This window comes from Myotis yumanensis, unplaced genomic scaffold, assembly GCF_028538775.1.
Source record: "Myotis yumanensis isolate MYYU_CA2020_CCGP unplaced genomic scaffold, mMyoYum1.0.hap1 SCAF_13, whole genome shotgun sequence".
In the NCBI taxonomy this organism is placed as follows: domain Eukaryota; kingdom Metazoa; phylum Chordata; class Mammalia; order Chiroptera; family Vespertilionidae; genus Myotis; species Myotis yumanensis.
The window spans coordinates 48,947,663-48,969,365 of record NW_027223764.1 but is presented as its reverse complement, the minus strand read 5'-3'; the positions used below and the strand labels follow the sequence as shown (position 1 = coordinate 48,969,365).

Sequence of the window (21,703 nt, the reverse complement as noted above, 5' to 3'; positions counted from 1 at the left end):
CAATGCTGGCTGGAAAGGCCCACACCCAGACCAGGAGAGGTGGCTTGCAGCCGGGCAAAGTGGGACTTCATTTCTAGCTGTGTGACCTTGGGTTAGTGGCTTCACCTCTCTGGTCTTATATCAGCACAACCAAGTTCACCAAGTATTTATTGGGTCCCTTCTGAGTGTTTGGCCTTCTGCCCTCCTAGATCCAGAGGAGACCCAGACAGAGCCCTGTTTTCCACAAGCCCACAGGTTATCAGAAGCAGCAGCTTGCACTGGGTACACGTCTCAGCTATAAAAAGGAGGCCAGTAACTCTTACCTGTTGCTGCCTGTCTTTGAGTTAATACTAAAAGGTTTATATGAAGGCATGCATGTGAACGTGCCTGGCGCACACAGTAGGTGCTTTATCAGTGCTAGCCTCCCTTTTTTCCTTCATCCTGGGTGTCTGGCCTGCAGCACAGAGAGAGCAGATGTGTCAGAAGTTCTCGTGTGTGAGCCAGAAGTCACAACTGCCCTAAAGTCTGTCCTTCCTCCTCTGGTTAGAGACCTGCCCATTTGGCTGAAGGTGAAACTGAGGCCTGAGCAGGGCTGGGCTGGGCTGGGCAGAGCGTGGGTGAAGAGCAGTGTCCCTCGGCCATCCTATCTGTGGCAGGGATCATCCTAGGCCCAGACCAGGGAGAGCAGGGCTGTCTTGGAAAACCACAGCCCACAGTCGCCTCCATCATACCCCCTCCCCCAACCTCCTCGAAGGGCAGGAAGCCAAAAGCACTCACGCAGAAAACCCTGGCCTGTCTCCCCCCCAATAATTCAATCACCTTGGAGGCCAGTGGCCCTCTCTCCTGGCTGGGCTGACAGATGAGGGGGGGAAGAAGGGGAGACATGCCGGGGGGAGGAGTGGGAGACCAGGAAGGCCGACATGGAAAAATCAGAGCAGGGCTTGAAAAATGAAGAAATAAACCTGCCAGGAGGGAGATAGCCTCAATTCGTCCTCCATAAAGCTGTCTAAGGGCCACCAAGGACGTTGGCAGGCGGAGGAGGCCGGAGATGGCTCCTCCTGGGACCCCCACCAACCCTGCCCGGCTGGGCTCCAGTCCCTGCCTGCTGCGGGGTAGGAGAGGAGGGGCCGGAGGGCTTGTGGGTTAAAAGGGAAAGGGCTGTGGGAGATGCAACTAGGGGGAGATCAGCACTGTGAACAGGGGCCTCTCGTCCAGAGGTTCACTACCACTTGCACACAGTAGGCGCTCAATGTCGGATGGACAGAAGAAGGAATGCATCGCTGCATCTGCAGGCGCCAGTGAGCAGGACCTTTGCAGCAGGCTGACTAGACGCAAGGACTCAGAGAGCCCGTTCACCCACTCGACCATTTCCCACAAAGGAAGACAGGCCAGACAGGCCCAAAGTCATGGGCAAGTCAGAGCCGCTGGGTTCTCCAGCCAGGGGTCCAGGCCAGGCCACCTCCCCTGTGAACTGCAAGGCTGGGCACTCTCCCCACCACGTCCCTGGCAGTGCCACATCACAACAGCCCAGGCAGGGTCATGCCGACTGCGAACGGGCCTGGCCCTCCTCCGGGCCCCTCAGTGGGCCGTTAGCAATCACGTTTCCTACGAACATTGAATGCCTCAGAAACCTGCCTATAACCCCAAGTCCCAAAGGAAGGAAAGAAAGTATAAAGTGAGCAGAAAGAAATACTCTAGAATGTTGACCAGTGTGACCTCTAGGTGGGAGGATTCTGGGTAGATTTCATTTTTCCTTTTCCACTTGCCTGAGACTTGCAGACTTCCTGCAGTAAGCATGCATTACTTGTGCAATGAGGAAAAGGGTGCAATCAGGTTTAACATAAATAAGTCACTCCCACTAAATGCCACTTGTGTGAGATTCTCCACCCACAGGACCGACTCCTGCTGGTCAGCGGGCACCAATGCCCCCATAAGAACCTCGGTCATGGCCCGAAGACTCTGGGGTCACTGCAGGCAGGAAGGAGGGGCCAGGGCTGCCCTGACTGCCCTGTGCCCTGTGACCTGTGACCGTGGGTGAGTCCACACCTCACTGTGCATAGGTGTGCTCCCCTCCCAGGTTGGGTGCTGAGGACTCACGGGCTCGGGCAAACTTCAGCTGAACTTGGAAGACTAGATGAATCAGGGCACAGCGCTTCTCTGATTGGAGGGGCACCGTATGGACAGAGGGGGCAGCTGAGGTGCCTCCAAAGACCAGGCAAGCTGGGGCCAGGCGGGGGAGCGGCTGAGCAGCCAGGAGGCGAGGGGCCAGCTTTCATCCCCTGTTTACAGTGGAAACACAGACTTGAAAAGGTTTCACTTTTCCACTGTTTTTGTGGCAGTGCTGTGGGGAGCAGGGCTTCCTGAGAGCGAGGCCAGCTTTCCAAGGCCACACCGAGTCCAGCCCTGCGCTGGCCTCCGACAGGAAACACCATGTTTTCAATTTACGGGTCCCTGCCAGGTGCAGCGAGCTGCCCGCGCTCCACCAGCCTAGCTGTGCAGGGAGAGCCATTCCAGGCCCCGCGGTGGCTGGGAACATACCGCAGGCCTGGGGGAGCCTCGCTCCGGGGCAGCTCTGGCCAATGGTGCCTGGCGCAGTCGATAGGGCTTTGCAGCAGCTGATGTGCCTGGTGACTCCTCACTACAAACTCCAATCCCCGGTCTCCTGGCTCCCTCAACAGCAAGCCCTACTAACTCCTTCGTGGGACAAAAGGGAAACTGAGGCCACAGAGAAAAGAGGCTTCCAATGCCACCAGATTATGAGTGAAGAAAGAAGAACCTCAACCCAGATGGGCAGATCCCCAACTGGGCTCCCTAGCAAAGTGGACTGTCCTGCTTTCCCCATGATGATGACAGCTGGCCTCCATCACACACCATGGCCAGGCACCATCCTTGTTTTAGGCCATAGAGAAAGCCCAAGCTGTCTGACCTTCGTCTTAGAGTGATTGGAAACTGAGGCCCAGAGGTTTAAGAAACTCTCTAGGCTCATGCGGCTGGGAGTCCTGGACTGCACCGCAGAGCTGCCCCTCTCCACCCCGTCCTGGTTTCCTGGTGCTGCCTTGTCCAGGCTGGCAGAAACCTCACTACCATGCAGGCCCTGCCAGCAACTCCCACCTTTGAATGCTTCTGGGAATCCCCAATGAGCTGAGTGATGCCAGCAGCAGGACCATTCAGCCAGTGGGCACTGAAGGCTTAGGGCTGTGCTGATGGGCAGGAGGCTGTGCACACAGGAGAGCCTCGGGCGGCCACCCCACCTCCCTGCCGCACACGGCAAGGCCTTGCAGGGCTAATGACCCATGCGCCTCTTTCCCACGGCTGGAGTGTCAGCTCCGTGAGGGCAGGGACCTGGTCTCTTGCTCACTGAGGTATTCCAAACACAAAGACATGCAGGTAGATAGTACGTGCTAAATAAACACCTGTGGGATGACTGAGGAGTGTGACTGGGTGGGAGAGGGGGGCTCTCTTCACACTGTGGGTTTGAAGAGACCCGTTAGCTACGGATTTACAACGTTTCTAGGGGGAAAAGGCGGCCCTTCTCGCTTCCAGCCCAGGCCCCATGCCCCGCTGCTCACTTTCTGGACTCGCTGAGTTCCAGCACTAAACAAAGGGCGCATTTGGGGGATCATAATCCCTTGCTTGTTTGTTTTCCCATGAACTGTCCCCTCCCTGCTTCTTCCTGTCTAGGGCATTGCTGTTCCCAAACGGAGCCACTTTCTAGGTGTGATGGCCAGGCTCACACTGGCTCCCTGGAGTCCTGGGAGCTGGGCAGGGTGGCCCAGGAGATGCGGACACAGAGCCTTCTCAGCATGGGGAATACCAGGCTGCCACGGCGGGCGCTCAGGGCTCCAGCTCCAGGCTGCACTCCTGCCGGCCGGCCTGCAGGGAGCCAAGCTGTGCCCTTAGAATTGGGAGAAACCTGTGACCTGTCTAGTCCGCAGAGGGGCAGGGACTGTGTGTGTGTGTGTGTGTGTGTGTGTGTGTGTGTGTGTGTGTGTTGTGTGTGCGCGTACATGCAGGAGATGGGAGGAAGGACACATACATAGGCGGAGCTCAGGGAGAGGCCCTGGAGGGGCAGCAGGCGGAGCAGGCCCCTTTGGACCAGCCCTCCGTCTCTGGGCCTCAGTTTACTCCATCCAGAGGAGGAAGCTGTTGCCCTTAGCTCCGCCTCGCCCCCATTTCCTTGTTTCCTTTTTATTGCATGTATTGGGGTGACACCAGTTAACAAAACTATACAGGTTTCAGATGCACAATTCCATAACACATCACCGTACACTGTACTGTGCGCTCATCACCCCAAGTCAACTCTCCGTTCATCACGTTTATCCTCCTATACCCCACTCCCCCACCTCCCCTCCACCCCTATTTCTGAATGAGCTCTTTGAACTCTTCCAAACTCCAAGCTCATTGGACTTGCATTTGAAAGCCCAGACTTATAAAAGGCCATCTCGGCTACAAAGGGACTCTCCAAGATGAACACCCCCTCCCCTGCCAGCACCCAGGGGAGGGACCCCATCCCTGCCCACATTCAGTGTCTTCTCAGACATTCTGATCTCAGTGAAAGCCCATGAGAGATGAAGTGGCTGAGTCTATAGATCGAAACCTTCAGTGGTTCCAGCTAGAGGTGCAATCCCCCAAGGCCTCATCACAGCCCCGCCTCCTACCCACTCTCTGGAGTCAACAGCTGGGTGGTTGGGGATTGGCAGGGCCCTGTCTTCTCTTACGCTGTTCTATCCACTTTATCTCGGGCTTTCCCTGGCCCTCCCAGTGGGAGCTGTGTCCCAGGAGGCCCTGCAGTCGAGCCCACCTGTCTGTGAGAACCGTCCATGCTGGGAACAGCTCTGGGCACATCCTGATGTGGGCAGGCCTGACCCCTGGCTACGAGGGCCACTCCAGCAGCACCAGCTGACTCCAGGGCAGGTGCCTACTATCTGATCCTCCCAGGCCCCAGTGAGGAGCCCTATTCTCTTCATTTTAGGATAAAGAGGAAGAGCCCCTGAGAAGTCAGGTGACCTGGTCTCACCCAGCTCAGCGCCTGGAGATTACAGTTCAGGTCTGTTTGCAGACAAAACCCACTACCTCTAGGAAGCCTCCTCTGGTCTCCCTGGTTGGCAGGAGGCTCCCCCCGCAACAGAAGTGGGTGCTCTGTGCCGTGGGTCTGGCTGAGGGCTAAGCCCCGAAAATCGGATGAAGCTGGGTGCAAATTTTGGCCCCACCTCCCAGCAGCTGTGTGACTATGGACCTGCTACTTAACTTCTCTGTTCCACAGTTCACTTACTTGCAAAATAGGCTCTATGAAGATGAAATGAGATGATGCATTAACACAGGCATGCATCCAGGGTCCTGGTTTGGGTCATATCCTGCCTTAAGGTTGTGGCTTTTCCTATCTCACCCCTGGACCCACTCCCAGCCTCCTCCACAATGAGCTTCCCATAACCTCATTCCCCAAGGGCTCCTCATGGATCTCAACACCTCCCTGGCCCCAGGGGCACTGGGGACCCCTAATTCTGTTCCCTGCATGGGAGCCTTGGCCTAGACTGTGCGCTATCTGAAGGCTGGCATAGAATCTGCTGCTTCCTTGTTTCCTCAAGAGCTGAGCCCAGACCCACACACACAGTAGGTGCTTACTATGTACCACGGCTTTACTGACTGCAGACAGTGTGGGGAGGAAGGACAGGCTTATGCAAAGGCCTAGGCCATGTACCAGGTGCCGGGGATGAACAGAGGACTCAGCTGGGCTCCCAGCCCAGGGAGAAGACAGGCTTGCTGTGCAAGAAGGATGCCCGTGGCCAGAGGAGCTCTGTCCCTTGTGGCTGTGCAGCCCAGATCCCGAGCCCCAGGCCCTGAGAGTCATCCCAGGCTGGGAGTGAATAATTCCTCCCTGACACCTGCCAGGGCCTAGTCTCCTCAAGCGAGGTCTTATTAGGACAGGGCCGCCTCTTCACCTCTGCGTATTAACTCCCTTGAGCACCAGTGAGCGGAAAATGGGAGGGAGCCAGCCAGAGAGAGCCTTTTCATTTTGGGAGCGCGTCGCCCTCTGCGTGGATATTCCTGGAAAACTTCCACGGAGCTGACCTGGCTGGGGCAGGAGGACCTGGGAGCCGAGTGCGGTCTGTTGATTTAGGCTGACAGTTTGGGTCAAAAGGCCCCAGTGTTCGGGCGCAGGTGGCCCCTTGGTCCCTGTCCTGAGATGGCCCCCTCTCTTCCCAGGGGCTGCAGAGGCTGGCGTAAGGCTCAGTCAGGTCTGATGGGCTGCCCATCCCAGATGCACTGCCCACAGAGAGGAGTGGCATAGCCCAGAGGTCGGACCGTATGCCCAGGGGCCTGTTCTCCACTGTCCCCATGAATGACCTGGCGAGGCATGTTCTACCCTGGGCCTCAGTTTCCCAATCTATAAAGGAAGAGGCTCCACAGGGCCACCCTCCAGTTCTCACACTCCAGGCTTCCCAGTATGTTAACTAATAAGGCTCCGAGGCCCTCAGAGGAGTCAGGTGCCCCCACTGCACGCTGCCTCCCTCGCTGGCTCCAGGTTAGTGGTCCAGCTCCTCTTGCAGGAGCGGTCTGAGTGCACCTGGCAGACGGCTGCGGATCTCGCCTCTGGAAGGCCCAGGGGACCCTCCTCTGAAAGTCGAGTCACACCCCAGGAACAGCTTTTCTGTCTCTGGGGCTCTCGGCCTGGCAGGGGGCTGTTGACCCGAACACTCTGTGGCCAGAGGGATGGGGCTGAAACCCCCAGAGCTGCCTCCGGGAGCCTGGCAGAGGGGACACCAGGGAACATCCTTCTGATATTCACTGTAAAAACGATTTTATTACTTTCATTTTCTATTATTATTATAACATTAACTGAACCCCATGGGAACGAAGATAAATATCATGGTGTTTTAGGAGCAGATCATCTAAACTCCTGGTTTACTGGTAAGGAAAGTGAGCCACAGAGAGGAACAGGCTTTGCCAAATTCACCCAGTGAGGCCGTGACCTGGTCCAGGGTCCTAGCTCTAGGCCAGTTCCCCGTTGCAGGCATCAGTGTGCCAGGATGGCCCAGTCACAGGTATTATATGGATCGTGTTTAAATATTCAGAGCCCTGGGCCCAACTCCAGACCCAGAGAATCAGACTCCAGGAGAGGGGCCTGAGAATCTGCATGTAAACAAGTGCCCACGTGGCCTGTGTCTGTTGTGTCTCTATCTTAAAGTGTCGTCCTGAAAGTTCCCACTCGGGAGCTGCAGAGAGGGTCTGGGAGGCCAGGATCCCTGGGGAGGGAAGTATGTGGGTACCAGAGCTAAGGATGCCAACCTCAAGCAGAGGCCCCTGTGCTGAGATAGCACACGGCTCCCTGAGAGCATCAGTCTACTGTTAAGAGAGAAGACTGGCGTAGCTAGTGTTGCATTCCATCCCCAATGCACCCATGTACCCCTTGCTGGTAGGCGGGCTTCTTTCCACTTTACAGATGAGGAAACTGAGGGTATCAGAGATAAAGTCGCATGTCCAGACTGGCCAAGGTGATAGATGGCAGAGCAGGGATTTGAACCCCAAACTGCCTGTCCCTAAAACGTTTGCTTCAACCACATGTCACTTGCATCCTTTACCACACTGAAATGCACACGCATGAGCCTGTGGTGAGCTCTCAGCAGTGGAGGTGTGCAAGTAGCAGGCCCGAGGTGACCTTGGTCAGCCCTCCTGGCGCTGTGACTGAGGACGGGCTGGGCTGGTTAAAGGATGCAAGGGTGTTCTTTGTGTTTCCTCCACACACAGAGAAAAATGTTCCAGATTGTTTACAGGTTCCAGTTCATCACAGACCTCCTGGCTCCATCCGTGGCCACCCTGGAGTTGTGGGCCAGGAGATGGCTGGGTGCCTCGGCTGGGAGGGCAGCGGTTCAAGGGGCTGGCTCCCCAGGCAGCTACAGGGCCTGGGAGGTGGGTGGGGAAAGGAGCTGTGGTGGGGAGTCTAGGTGGGGGTGGGGCTGAGAGCTCAGCAGGCCACCCAGTGAGAGCTGTCACATGTTAGTTAGACTGTCCCACTGGAGTATGGGCCAGATGGACAGGGCACCATGAGAGCATTCTACGAAGGCTGTGAAGCAGAGATGCTCCCACAGGCTCCAAAAGAGGTCCCCAACGATGCCTCAGGGAAGCAGTGGAGGGTCCCAAACAGCTGGGAGGCAAGATGTGCTGCTTCCCAAACCGGAACTGAAGAAGGGCGCAAAGCACTTACCAGGAAAGACAGATGTGAGGGGAAAGCTGCCACAGACTCCAGAAACCAACTGGGGCTGAGAGTGGGGTTGGGGCAGTGCACCTGCAGTCCTCATAACCCAGCGCTCTAGAGGGTTCTCTGGGGCACAGTTTGCCCAACAGTCAGGATGTATTGGCCCCTGTGAGACCACACTGAGGTCACTGCCTCCTCCCTAGCCTGCACTGTCCATAACCCGGAACTGAAGCACCTGAAAAGAGCTGATGCCTGGGGAGTGAGGGCGGAGAGGGCAAACTATGCCCCGCAGTGCATGACACTTTCTCACAGAGCCGGTGAACGGCCTCAGCATCCTTCTTAACACGGCCCACCCAGCACATTAAGAACTGGCATACCGAGGAAAGCCTGGCCATCCTCAGAGGAAGCTGAGGGCACATGGCTGGGTTCCTGCTGGCTTCCTGCTGCCACTCGGCACCAACATGCCAGGCTCTGTGCTGAGGACACGGTGTGGAGCTTGCCTGAGCCTTCAAGATGCTTACAGCCTACCAGGGAGACAGCAGGCAGCCAGCCTGGAGGACAGAGACAAGGAAAGGCTGAAGGAGGGGATGGCAGTGTCCACTGGGCCAGCTCAGCGCACACAAGCTCTGCAGCCCCCAGAGGCGGGCAGGAGGCAGCCCCTTAGAGGGGTTGTAGTCCCAGCCCTGCCTATGGTGGGGCACTCATGGAGCAAGACAAGCCCAGCACCAGCGCCTTCTGTGACTTCCCACCACCCCGCCTGAGCAGAGAGGCAAATGGGTCCGACTGTTGACAGAGAGGCAGCCAAGGGCAGCAGAGGAGCAAAGGGGACAATGGGCTCTGGGTCGGGCTGTCTGCTCCACTGCTGGCCTGGCTCCTGGGAAACACCTTGCCTCTGGAGAACCCTTCAGGCTGGCATGGGCAGGGCTGGGTACGAGCAGACAATCCCCCCTGCCCTGGCGGCCGCCCCCCTGTGGGGAACCTCTGGGATCCCAGGGACATGATCTGGGCACCTCTGCAGTTCAGACCAGTCGGGATGATGTGAGGGGGTGTGGAGCCAGGGAGGCCCTCCCTTCATTTGAGGAGCTGGTATCACCCCCCCACCCCCCTCCAGAGCCTCTGCATTCTAGGCTGTGTGCTTGCTGTTAGGCAGCTGGAAGTGCCCGGGGTGGGAATGAGCCCACCTTGTTCAGGGCTGCGTGGTTATTCCGTGGAGAAGCCTGGAGCCTGGAACCCACTGTGGGGGGAATGGAAGGAACCTTGAGATCATCGTCCCTCTGTTCCTATTGAGCTTTGGTTGCTTGGGTACTAGCTACAGTCCTGCTTGCCTCGATTTACCTTTTTGACCAGTGGGCCTCCATTCCTTATTTTTTTAAAATATATTTTTATTGACTTCAGAGAGGAAGGGAGAGGGAGACAAAGATAGAAACATCAATGATGTGAGAGAATCATCGATCGGCTGCCTTCTGCATGCCCCACGTTGGGGATCGAGCCCAAAACCCGGGCATGTGCCCTGACTGGGAATGGAACCATGACCTCCTGGTTCATAGGTCGACGCTCAACCACTGAGCCACGGCGGCAGGGCCGTTCCTTATTCTGGGCAGCGGAACAGAAGCGGCCTGGCCTACAAAGAGCATACTTGCTCTGCAAACTCTCATCTGCAAGACTGCCTCCCGGCCTCAGTTTCCCTGCCTGCAGAGGAGAAGACGGGGGCCTCCCAGGCTGTGTGGTCCAGGACAGCAGCCAGGAGCCACACGGGACTGAAACCAGCATCTGCAATGTGGTGAGTATGTTAAACACACACCAGTTCCAAAGACTCAGTAGGAGGAAAGAATGTAAAATAGCCAGTATTATCACCCCAATACATAATACAAGGTACAAGACGACGCAGCAGGCTGATGGGCACTGTGAAGGGCGTGAAGGGCAGGGTTTCGGGTTTAGGAGACCCGGGGAGGAATCAACCAGGGTCCCTGACAGGGGGAGTCTGAGGGGCCCCAAGCTGATGGGGCCATGCCTGACCTTGAGGAGGAGGCGTGGCTGGAGGGAGGCTCAAGCCGTAGGTGGGTGTGGGTGGTGGGTTGGGCGGTAGGCTAGGTGGTGGGTGACAAGACCTACAAAGAGCATACTTGCTCTGCAAAGGACTTCGGAGGCGGAGGAAGTTTAGGAGCGAAGGGGATAAAGGTGGGGGTTGGGGGCACGACAGACGCTAGTGTGTGATCTGGCTGGGAAAGGAGGCCGGGCCAGATGGTGGGGCTTCGAACGCCAGGCTGTCAGCGGGTACACAGCAGGCACCCCAGAAAGGCTGGCCGGCCAGGGGCTGGGACCCAGGGAGCTCCCCAACAGCATGCAGGGGAGGGGAGGGGAGGGTGTATGGCGCCAGGGCCCACGGCCCAGCTCACAGATCAGACCTCAGGCCTGCACCCTCCAGGAGCCCAGCCACAGCTCGTTGTCCCCTGGGGAGGGCAGCTGGTTTATTCATGAGCATATTCCCGCCCTCACAGGCAGCCTGCTTCTGCACACCTCGCTTCTAATTATAGCGGGGATTCCACTGGTGCTGGAGGGAAACCGGGTTTGCAGTGGCCCCGCAGGCTCCCCTGCTCTAGCCCATGGCGGTGGCCCTGGCCCAGGACAGCACAGCGCGGCTACTGAGCAGATTCTCTGCACCCCAAGACTGGGCTCCATCCTGAGCGGTCGGTGTGGCGGGTCCATGGGGATGGGATGGTGCCCCCCCGCCCCCCGCACCCAGCACTTGGCCACACACAGTACACAGCCTCCAAGCAGCTGAAAGTGCAGGGCACTGCCTCAAACACCTCCAAAGAGCTGGAGGGGCAGGGCTGTGTGTTGGCCAGAGCTGGGTAAACAAGGCGAAGGTGGCAGGCCCGGCGCCCAGGGGTCTCAGTTCTGCTGAGTCCGGGCGGCGACGGGGGTGATGACAGAGCAGAGGTGCTGCCTGCACGCCGGGCAGGGAGTGACTCCAAGGGAAAGGAGAGGAGGTGAGGAGGTCCGGGACTGAGGAAGACAATCCAGACGGGGAGAGAGGGGTCTCAGATGTGAAAGGACAGGGAGAGAGCGGCTGAGCTAAGAGGTGGCAGTGGGGCTGCTGAGAGGAGGGAGGCGGGAAGGAGAGAGGTGTCCGCACAGAAAGAACCAAACAGAAAGAGACAGAGAGTCCATGGACGGACACACACACACACACACACACACACACACACCACCCCTGAGCAGGGGTTGGAGGCCAAGGAGAGAAGTAAAGAAACAACTAGCACCAAGTGTGCCAGGCTGCTCAGAGGGCTCCCCAAATAGTCGGCCTGCCCTGCCAGGGGCACTGGGCCCACCCCAACACTTCAGACCAGGTGCTCCGGGCTTGGGAGTCCGGAGCAGGAGGCATGGACCTCCAAGAGCTGTCTCCTCCCATGACCGCGGGGAGCTGCCAGGAGAGCCAGCAGGGGGGCGGAGGTCGGTGTGCTTGACCTGGCATGCTTCCCCCCGGGTCCCTCAGGTCCCTTGTCCCACCACAGTCCACTCTGTGTGTTCAGTGGGGTGACAGGACTGCACTGGCCAGTCCGAATGTGAGGTCTGAGGCACCTGGGTTTCAACAGGAGCTGCACATGGGATGGGGGTGGCTCTCACACATGGGTGGGCACACGCTCACATATTCACACACCTCCTCACACTCATTCATGATGCACACCAGTACACACACACACACACACACTACACACCCCTGCACACCTCCTTCTCTCCAGGGAAATGGGCACAAAGCATCTGAGTCCTGCACGGGCAACCCCGCTTCTCAGCTGCCTCCTCCAGCCTTAAGGAAGGGGCTCCAGGGGGGAGGGGCTCCCCTCGGCCAGTCCAGCCTCCCAGTGTCCAACCCAGAGAATCGCATGGGTCGCCCAGACTCAGGAATGCTCTGAGCCCTTAAAATCTGCTGCCCCAGTGCCCTGTGCAGCCCCAGCCTGTTTGCATACATTTTAGTGATGAGGAACTCACTACCCAGAAAGCAGCTTTCAAAAAACTCCAGGGAGCTCAGACCCTTGGGAAGTTAAACTAGAGGATGTGAGGGAGGCAGCATGGCTGCCACCAAGGGGCTTGAGCTGTTAGCCAGACTGTCCTTTCATCATTAGTTTGGAAAGTGACAGAATTGGCCCATCACCTTGGCTGTCACTCCGAATTATAATAGATCTAGAGAAAAGATGTCCTCCATCCTTGACTTAGGATAGCTCGCTAGGACCCAAGATAACCTTTCATTCAATTAATAAAGTGTCAACTGAGCACTGCCATGTGCCAGGCACTAGGATGTGTAGTGAGCAAGTATAATCATTTAATACTCTGTTCTAGTCGGACACCGGCCTTTCACCCATTTCACAGGAGGCAATGCTGAGTCCAGGAAAGGCAGCGACCTGCTCAAAGTCACACAGGGAGCCGGTGGTCCTGGGCAGAGCCTCTCGCGTGCTGCTGCAGGGAGCTACCTGCCCGCCCCGGGAAGAAAGGGAGAAGCCGCCCACCTGCCATTCCTGTCCCCAGCATTTCTAGGACACAGAGGTATTGATTACCACCTCGCCCTGGAGTGGATTTCTTTTCTTTTTCCACCAAGGCTTTCTGTTTCTCCTTTTTTTTTTTTTTTAAGAATACACTCCAAGCCGCTCCTATGATTAATTACCAGCTGCCTAATGCTCCGCCACTGGCAATTTCTGGAAAGGGAATGAATTACCTTGAAAAACATCCGAAAAGAGAACCCACCGTGAAGGAGAATTTCAAAGGTTACCTCACAATTAGCAGTGGGTTCCCGAGGCCTTATTGCATTGCGGGCAGGCCCTCGGGGAGGGGCAGGCTGCCAGCCTTCGGGGCCACCCTCTGGCTCTGAGGTCAGCCGGGCGCGGAGGCCTGGGCAAAGGCTGCAAGGCAGTAACAGAGATGGTTTCCTGAGCACCTACCGCACCTACCGTGAGTCTTCCCCATGGCTCTGCCCCGCCTCTAAGGCATCACGTGATGCTTAATTCCAAGGGACCGCAGTTCAAATCCCCACTCCACCACTTACAACTCCACGGGTTCTTAACCACTTTGGGCCTCTGGTGAGGGAGGCACTAAACACACCTCCTCGGGGGAACTGGGGGAAGAAACATATATCTAAGGCACCGAGTGCCTGGTACACGTACAATCTCACCAGCTACAACATTTAAAATACACCAGCTCCTAAGCCTCCTCACACCAGCCCTCTCAGCAACGTTGGTATAATTTATCTTCATTTTCAGATGAGAACTGACTGTCCTAGAAGGAAAAGGACTAACCCAAGGTCACACAGCTGGCAGCAGGAAGAAGGGCCAAGTACTGCTCCCTGGTTCCGGAGCCGGAGTGAAGCAAGGAGAATCCCTGGGGCTCCCCTGGCCCAGCCTCTCAGCACCTGGGAGCAGTGGCGCCCGAGGAGAGAAGCCGAGGGCAGCAGGGAGATGAATTGGCACGGCCTCATGCCAGGGCGAAGGCTACGGCTCCCCATGCTGGGCCCCAGAGCCTTGGGACAAAGGGCCCTGGCCCACGTGAGCATCTTTGTGAGGCTTCTCATCCCTGGGTCAGGAGCTACCGGAGGGATCACCCAGGTCGCCCTCAAGCACAAGGCCAAGTGCGATCAACCCAGAAATGCCACTTGGTGATAAAACACGCTGCTGTTCAGGCCCGAGGCCTGCAAGCTCTCTGAGGGCCCAGCCCCCTCCTAGGCTGGAGGACCAGTTTGTGTCCATCCTGGCATTTGTGGGTCCTCAGGGAGGAGGGAGTGGTGGAAACTGAGGCACGTGGGAAGAAGCAAGGGCCCCAGCATCCGCGAGGAAAACGCTGACATACCCTGAGCATTTACTTATTTAGGTGTGCCTGTCCCCTATCCCCTCCCCATGGGGGGGCAGGTGCTGCGATCCCCATCCTTCTTTCATAGACAGGTAAACTGAGGCATAGAGGAACTGCACAAGCTCATGGTGGACAAGTGGCAGAGCTAGGATTTGAGGCAGGCACTCCGACCCCAGCCCCCAGAGACGTGCGAGCGCTCATGTGCCCACCTCAGTGTTTGTGGGAGAGGAGGGTGGGCAGCCACAGCACCCAGGCTAGTAACCGGCCTCCGCTCACCCAGGCCTCTTCCTGTGTGGCTACCATGGTGCCCAGTGCCCGAGGCCCACATGACACGGGGCGCAGAGTGGTACAGACGGCTGCTGTGCCAAGGCTGGGGACACCCAAGCTGCCCCTTTCCTGGGCGCATCCCACCACCCCTGCCCTCGCAGCCTCTCCAGAGAGATTAGGCCTAGGAGGCCCCTGGGGGCCCTCTCAGGGTCTGACAAGGCCTCAGCAGGGTGGCTGTACCCCCTGCCACTGCGGCCCCAGTGAAAGGCTCAGTGTGCTGGGCACCACTGTCCCTTCCCAAGCAGCAGGCCAGGCCCAGCTACACACCTACCTCAGCGACCCAAGAATCACCAGCGTCCCACGTTCTGGTAAGTCAGCAGTTCGCGGCGCCTCCGCCTCACTCCATGTCCATCCTGTGGCAACGAGAAGGATGGTCAGCAGGTCCACGCCCGGCGCAGTGGGAACTGAGCATGCTGCCACGGCCCAGCCGCCCACCCGCTGAAACGTTTACTGCCGGCAAAGCTGAATCACCCCCCACCCCCCCGGGACTCTGAAGGACCGAGAGGAAAAGGGGCATCGTGACGCAAACAGGCCCCTGGCACCCACATCGGTCAGCTACCAGCTATGAACTGTGAATAGGCTCCTGGCCGCTCTGTGTTTCCGTTTCCACCTGTCAAACAGGATCGAGATACCTCAGATATCAGGATCCCGGGGGCTCAGAGAGGATCTAAGGATATATTGTGACAGATCACTTGGCATTCATTCATTCACTCAAATACTTCACACACCAGAGCCGTGAACAGGATAGTGGACCTGCCCTCGTAACATTCTGATAATGAGCAAATACGTAATAAAAGTGGTGTCTGCCAGAAAGAATGAGTCCAGGGACTGTGCAGCATAGACTCGGGGCTCAGGGGCCCTCTCTGGGGAAGTGAAGTTGAAGGATGAGCCCGAGAGAGGCAGGCCAAGATGCAGGGAACAGCATTTCTCACAGAGCGAACAGTATATGTGGAGACTCCTCGATGGGGGAAAGCCTGGCCCAGCGGAAGACTTGAGAGTGGGTGGTGTGGTGGGTGCAGTCAGGGAGGGGGAGGGGAGGAGGCAGGGCCAGCTGTTGAGAAAGTAGACAGGAGCACAGGAGGGTCTGAGGGATATGACCCGAGTTCTGAGTTCTGGTTTGAGAGGCTCTCCACGCTGCTGGGGAGGAAGGCCTTGGGAGGGACAGCAGGAGGCAGGGAAACCAGTGGGGCGGCCTAGGCCAGAGACAGGTGCTCAGAGCAGAGGGCGCAGAAGACAGAAGTGGACCTGCGGGTGCTGGGTATGGGGTGTGAGAGGGAGGGAAGAGACACGGACACCCCCTTCACATCAGTGGCTTGGGCTTCAAGGCAGCAGTGGGCTGAAGGGAGATGATTATCTGGTACACGGGTCCAGCTGGCCCCTCTTCTCAATGGGCCACCAGTACTCCCCGCCCCTCACTGCCCCCCAGCGCTCCAGGAGGAGGACCCCACAGGCCTGCTGTGGTGGGAGCTGCAGAGTCCGTCTGAGTCCCAGCTGTGAAGGCGCCCCGTGGGTGGCTCCTGCAGTCACCATGTTCCCTACACCTGCATGCAGGCATGAGCGCAGCCCGGGAGGAGGCCCGTGGCCAACAGTGGGAGAGGGAGTGCACACACCATGCTAAACGTGGGCTCCCACCTGTGCCGGGGGATGGAGAGGCCTCAGACCCAGGCCACACCTCCCTGGGCAGCAGGCAGGGCTCCCAGGGAGAGAAGTGGATGCGCCCCTATAAGAGGCACCACACAGCCTGGCGTTGGAGGTGTGGGCTCAGTAATAAGAACGATCTGGTTCAAGTCCTGGGTTCATCCTCTTAGGAAGCGGGTGGCTTTGGGAAAGTTCCTTAAACCTCTGTGCCTCAGCTTCCTCATCTGTGGGAAGGGTGTGGGGATGATAGGAGACCTCCCTCGGGGCTGTAAGGACTGTATTAGGCTCATGACTGTGGACACGCAAGCAGCTGTCCAGGCCTGTCAGCTGAAGCATGAATTACGGTACCTGGCAGCGGCTGGCTCGGGGCTCCATGGTGCACTGGGTCTGAGCCCCAAGCCCTCAGAGCTGCCATCCGCACCCCAGAATGGAAGGATGTCTCCGTGTCCTGACCCTTGGGCCCTGGCAGCCCCATACTTTGCACCATGGGAACACAGATGGCCCTTGGGTTCACTGACTCCTGCTCCCATTTCACAGAGAAGAAAACTGAGGCCTGGAGAGGAGTAGCAATTGCCCCATCCCACTGTCATGAAGCAAGTCAGAGGCTGGGGCAGAAGTGGAATCAGCTCCTAGTTTGGGCCTTTCTTAAAGGCCAGCTGGCCCGCGGACCCGCTGACAAAGAGGAAATAGTTATTTTCGCAGCTGAGACAGAAGCCTGAGCCGGAAAGTGCTCGCTCGCTCCGTGGGCATCATCCAGGCCTCAGGGAATGATGCCAACCATCCTGCCTCCGAGGTGACCCGGCTCACGGTGCACACGTGCACCGCACTGCCCCCAGCGCCAGTTCTTTGGTGTGGGCTCGGGCAAAGGGACAAACAGATGTGGCCAAGGTCACATAATGAGGGCACCACACAGGGGCACCAGGATAAGAGCTCGGGCGCTGGTGGGGGTCTGACCCCCTTCCTCACGGGCCTGCATTGGCCCCCCACCTGGGGAGACAGAGGGGTGGGACGTTCGCCTTGGCTGAGTTGTATAGTGGGCTCTGCCTGGGATGCTTCTTTGACCATCAGTGAAAAGCTATGAGGCAGAAACTGAGCTAGCATCCCCCAATGACACTCGGGCCCAGAGAGGTCCCCTAACTTCCTAAGGTCACACATAGGTAACAAGGAGCTAGAACATGATAAGAACAGAGCTATGACATGAGCAGGTGGTCTGTCCCCACTCATACTCTGCCCACTACCAGGCAACCAGCAGGGAGCTCAGAACCAGGGCCGGGCACGCAGGCTTCCCTGCCACGGTGCAGGCACCCCCTCCCACTGGGTGCCCAGTCAGGTGGGGGCTCAGGCTTGGATCAGGCTATGAACAGCAGCAATATCGTCCATCCCCTCGCTCAGTGACCTCAGGTGTGGCTCACACCTGGTGTGGGCTTGGCCATCTGGTGAGACCAAGGAGAGACAGTGGTATGAACCGGTGTCCTGCTCACAGCCTGACCGACCACAGCCATAAACATGTGGGTCCCCTGCAGGGGGGTGTTCTCTGCTCAAAAGGCACTGGAGCCAAAGAGTGGGTGTAGCCTGAGCCTCAGGGCCTAGCGGGGGTGGGGCCCAACCGGGCTCCCTTTGGGATGCCCCCCCCCCCCCCCCGACCCATCCCCGTTCAGAGGACTCTTGTGGGCTCCTCAGTGCAGGACTCTCACTCTGGGGGTGGGTGGAGGGGTGAGGCCCTAGTGACTGTGAAGACAGGAAGGGCAGTGTGCAGACCGCAGACTGAACCGTGCTCTCACTCTCACTGCATGCCAGGAGCTCCCAGGGCAGGGCAAGGCAGTAACAGTGTCCACCCTGTAAGAGTAAGATGGGGACTGGAACATGGCAGAGGTCACTTGGATTGGCGACTGTCCCAGGACCCAGATGCGTCCACACCCACCTTCCCATCCCCTCTGGCTCCTGGGATCCCCTGGGAAGAGCAGGGTGTGGGCTTCGGGGAGGCACCAAGCCAGGCTGGCTGTGGCTGGAGCTGGGGCTGGCCCAGAGCGATGCAGGCTGGTCCCAGATCCCTGCAGGATAGAGGTGCCTGTGGCTCAGGGTGTCCAGGATGTGGGGCACCAGGAAGGCTGGTGCTTGTGGCTCTAGCCTGCAGCTAAGTGTCCAGTTTTTCTCTACAGCTGCCACGGGGTGGGAGCCCACATTCGAGCTGGAGCCCTGGCCCTGTCTTCAGTGGGGAGGTCAAGGGAAAAGGTGGGTAGAGCCGGGTTCGATTCCCTGCTTGCCCTTTATTTCTGGGTGACCTTGAGCAAGTTTTGGGCATCTCTGAGCCCCCATCTTTGCTCTAAACAAGGATTAATTGCTCCTCCAGCTACTCACCCACCAAGGGAGGCTCCAGGGTGCCCTGTAGGCAACTGGGGGAAGGAGTGGGACTGCCCCAGTGTGGTCTATACGGCAGGGGGTACACTGATGGCATCAGTCAGTCAGAGTTCAGGGCTCCTGTCACCTGCTGCTAAATGACACATACGTGCCCCTCGTGCCCTGGTGGCTGTGAGAGCTTAATGAGACATTGGGTGTATAGATACGGGTGCCACGGAGTAAGGGACAGGTCAGCGAATGGTGACTGTTAAAGTTTGGGGGAGGGTAACTGCTCAAGGTCTTAAGTGGCCAACTATTTGCCAGAAACTGGTCAGGTGAGCACCCAAACCAGCCCTAACCTGCTGCTCCACTGGCTGACCTGACCCGAACCAGCTCTGGCCACTCTGACCTGCCTCGCCTCGCTGGATCACAGCTGTCTCTATGCCCATTTTACAGATGGCCAAGCAGCTGCTGGTCAGGGGTCAAACAGCCAGGGGCTCTGCCCCTGGCCCCCCACAGGAAGGGTGGCCTCTGACCCAGCTCCCAGGCTCTCTGGGGTGACACGGGCTCCCGCACCTGAGACCCACCGGGGAGGCCTCCCCTTGCGTGACCCTGGAGCAGGCCCTGTCCTTCCCTGGCGGCCAGTGCTGGCTCCAGGAGCAAGGCAAATATTTACCCCGATGGTTATCCAGACGTGCCGGCCGCCCCGCCTCCCGCATTCCTGGAATACATGTTCCCTGACCTCACCATGCTAGGGGGTTGGGGGAGGCATCCAGACAGCCTGGGTTAGCGCCAGGCCGAGGAGTGCCCTGGGCCTGGTGGGAGCCAGTGTGGTATGGTGGGGAAGGGGCTACACGGATGCCACCTCTGGGCCTCCTTTAGGCAGCTCCTCACACCTACTGCTTCTCTCTCTCTCACACGCACACACACAAACACACATGTGCACACACACATGCCCATGTCCATGGAGGGAGCCACTCAGCCTGCCACACACACGGCAACTCTCCCGCTTGCCAGGGCTCTTCCTCCTCAGCCCCAGCAGCTCTCGTGGCCTCAGTCCTCCTCAGCTCAGCCCTGTCATCGGGGAGCTGTAGAGTCCGACTTCACAGATGAAGAAACTGCCCAGCAAAGGCCAGAGGTCACAGAGATGCATGAGGGAGGGCATGCGCTGCCTCGCCCCAAACTTTCCCCAGCGGGTGACACCATCAGAACCCTGCCCATCCTTCCGTGCCCAAAGCACCACTTCCTCCAGGCTGCCTTCCCGATAGGCCCCATCCCAGTGACTTTTCCCTTTTCTGAACTCCCAGAATATTTGATGGGTTCCTTTCACTCTCCTCGCATAATCAAAATTGGGGGCCTGGTCATCTCTCCTGCTGGGAGAGCCTGTCATACCCACTGCAGGCATAGCAAAGGGGGGCCCCGGGGCTCGGGTGGCCCCTGGTGCTCAGAGAGAGCTGAAACCCCAAGTCTTCCCACGAAAGAACAGGAGTGGCTGCAGGCAGCCTCGGGAACAGGTAAGAAAGCCCCAGTGAGTTGGCTGTTTGGGGTGGAGGGGCCTCCTGGGCAGGGCTGCCTGAGAACCAGGAGGTGCCCTTGGCCAATCCCCCTGTCTGTCTTCACTTCCTCTGAGATGATTTTGAGCTGCCCCGACAGCCTGCCCACTCCCAGGCCCAAGGACGCCCAGTGTGCCCGGGCCCCTGCTACCACCCCGGGGCTTTCCACCTGCCTCTCTCCTCTGTCCTCTTAGGAGAGGCAGACCAGCAGGGTTCGGCTGACATGCTGCCAGAGGAGGAAAAGGAGGAGAAGAAAGAATTGGGGATGGGTGGGTGTGGAGAATGAAGGCAGGGCCCAAGGCCAACCGGTACACTTGCCCAGCCTGTGTGCTTCCCAAGGGTGTTGGGGCATTGTCTATGCAGCGGTTCTCAACCTGTGGGTCGCGACCATCGGAAAACACATATAGCATATCAGATATTTACATTACGATTCATAACAGTAGCAAAATTACAGTTATGAAGTAGCAACGAAAATAATTTTATGGTTGGGGGTCACCACAACATGAGGAACTGTATTAAAGGGTCGCGGCATTAGGAAGGTTGAGAACCACTGGTACGGCAAAGTGGTGAGACCCAAAAGAAGGTGGGCAATTCTAGGACAAAGTGCTGGAAGGGGTGCCTGGCTCAGCCTGGCAGCAAAACGGGGGGTCAGGGGCATCACCCCCTTGGGCAGAGTCTCTCACGCAGGAGGGCACCCTCCTAGGCAAAGGCCCAAGGCTTGGCAGGAGAAAGGCTTTGGGCTGAATAATTATAGGTGGTACCAGTGAGCAGGGAACACTGCATTCACGGGGCAGGGCACCAGCTTCCCTGGGCACAGGCAGACACATCCCCGGGGTCCCTTCCAGGGCTTCACCCCCTGCCCAGTCCTGATCTGCTGTGTCTTCACGGCCATGTTGGAGTGGCACCTGCTCTAGAGACCCTGTTGGGCCCGCAAGTCCTCATTTACTCAGTGGGCACCGCCCAGGCCCAAGGAGTGATGTCCGCCCAGCCTGCCTCTCCGGTGCTCCGGCTCATGATACACACTCGCGTGCCTTGCCCCCACTCAGCCCCTTGGTATTGGGCCTGTACCAAGGGGCAAATGACACTAGAGAGAGGAAGGATCCTACCCAAGCTCACAGAGCAATCAGGCCCCAGTCAGGGACTGGCTCTCCTTTGCTGCAAATCTGCATCACATTCTCACCCGGAAGCCTCCCTGACTGCCCTAGTCCACACCTCCTACCACCCAGAAGCCCTGGGCTCTGGCTTGAGGAAGAGGAAAGGGTCTCTTCTGTCCTCAAGTCATCAAATGAACAATTTCTTCTCTAATCAAGGGTGAGGATTCCACACAGATTGATGGTGCATAGTGTGGCTTTAGGTTCTTATACACCAGAGTTCGGGTTCAGCTCTGTCACTTATTGAGGTATGTAATGTTGGGCAATAAACTTAGCCTCTCTGGGCCTCAGTTTCCTCATCTGTAAAATGGGATAACAAGAATCACTACACTCACAGAAATGTAAGGCCTTAACATTATTCCCATACTGCACTTGCACAGGAAATGCTCAATAAATAAGGACTGTCATTGTCCCTGGCTTAGGTTTGCTGCCAAGTGCAAACTTGGGGTTGCACCGTGTGGAGGCACTGGACCCCTTGTCACAGATATGGAGAAGGCCCAGGACTCTGGAGCCAACTCAGGAGCAGTCCCAGTGGATCTGCTTCCTGGAGACGGGCTTCATGAGGGTCACCTGCTCCCAGAAGAGGGCCCCAGCCCCTTCCCACAGAAAGGCCTCCAGGTGCAAGCTCTGTGCCAGGTGCTCCCTTCCACACCCTCCATCTCATCAGGCCCCATGGGTGGGCAGAGCCA

The 21,703-nt window shown here is 57.9% G+C and overlaps 1 protein-coding gene across 4 annotated transcripts in view; it reads right to left on the bottom strand.

The window, feature by feature from the left end:
* The window catches only part of ZMIZ1 (zinc finger MIZ-type containing 1), a 219,918-nt gene that overhangs the window by 121,495 nt on the left and 76,720 nt on the right, over window positions 1-21,703 (bottom strand). For 3 of the 4 annotated variants that reach the window (XM_070433065.1, XM_070433062.1, XM_070433064.1), the window contains exon 4: window positions 14,607-14,688. The gene's annotated coding sequence lies outside the window, so the exon portion shown is untranslated. Of the gene's footprint in view, window positions 1-14,602; window positions 14,689-21,703 lie in introns of all 4 variants that reach the window. The other variant, XM_070433063.1, reaches the window with a different exon arrangement.